The 1027-nt window shown below is 44.5% G+C and overlaps 1 non-coding gene across 1 annotated transcript; it reads right to left on the minus strand.

The window, feature by feature from the left end:
* Nucleotides 1–718: 718 nt before the first annotated feature.
* TRNAR-UCU lies at nt 719–812 on the minus strand. Its single transcript has 2 exons — nt 776–812; nt 719–754 (listed from the first exon to the last, which is right to left on the minus strand). It is a non-coding gene; the product is annotated as a tRNA-Arg (tRNA).
* Between the last annotated feature and the right edge of the window lie 215 nt (nt 813–1027).

Here is a 1027-nt window from a genome sequence, read left to right on the forward strand (position 1 = left end):
ATCCCCCCGAAATGACCTCTGGTGGTGATTCATTTTGAGTAAGCCTTACAACTTTTGTGTGTTCACTACCATCAGTCATGTTTTCCCTTCCCCCACCTCCATTTTATTGTTTACTCCACTGTCCAAATGGCGATTGTAAACGTCTCAAGGCGGGGACCTTTTTTTGCCCCCCTTTCTTGGTGTGTGTAGAAATCAAATTCGTGGAAGCCTAGGACAGAATGCCTGCAATAAGGGAGGAAGTAAATAAGTATGTTCCTTAGCAAACCGATTTGTCAATAACAAGGTCATGTCCTAATTTAGCCTGTTTACTAAAGATCAGTCCAGGTGGGGTGGCTGTGTTGGTCTGAAGCAACAGAACAAAGCCTGAGTCCAGTGGCACCTTTTTTTTTTAATGTTTAATTAATCTTCCAATTACATTCACATGCTGTAAATAGTTCTTGAGTATGTACAACGTTATAACATGTTCATGCACCTTTAAGACCAACACAGTTTAATTCTGGGTCTAAACCTTCCTGTGCCTGCACAGTTCTTCAGATACTAAAGGTCAAGGTACTGTAAGAGTATCCTAAATGGGAATGGGGGGGGGGGAAATTCTAAAAAGATATTTGGAAACTTTAAAGTTGTGTCAACATAACTAACATCCCGCCTATGTTGTTTTGAACACACTAATGTGCGTGTTGTGTTTTTTTTTAATATCGCAGATCAATGCATCAAAACACGACTCTGGTGGGACTCGAACCCACAACCTTTGAATGACTCCACCCGTCAAACAGTCTAGAAGTCCAATGCGCTATCCATTGCGCCACAGAGCCTCCCGGGTAACCAGCGATCATCCTTCGTCTTCTCTCCTTTGACTCCCTCTCCCAGAGCCAGCTTAGCTCTCAAGCTGTTGATCTCTTTAGCAACCCGACCTTCGGACGCCGGCGAGCCCGCAAAGCTTTGCAGAGCCCCTTTCCCGGAGGAAACCCCGCACAGAGAGCTCGCACAACAGCTCCCCAAACTGCCCTGCAACTTTTAATATATTTTT

This window comes from Gekko japonicus, unplaced genomic scaffold, assembly GCF_001447785.1.
Source record: "Gekko japonicus isolate JY-2015 unplaced genomic scaffold, Gekko_japonicus_V1.1 scaffold36532, whole genome shotgun sequence".
In the NCBI taxonomy this organism is placed as follows: Eukaryota; Metazoa; Chordata; class Lepidosauria; order Squamata; family Gekkonidae; genus Gekko; species Gekko japonicus.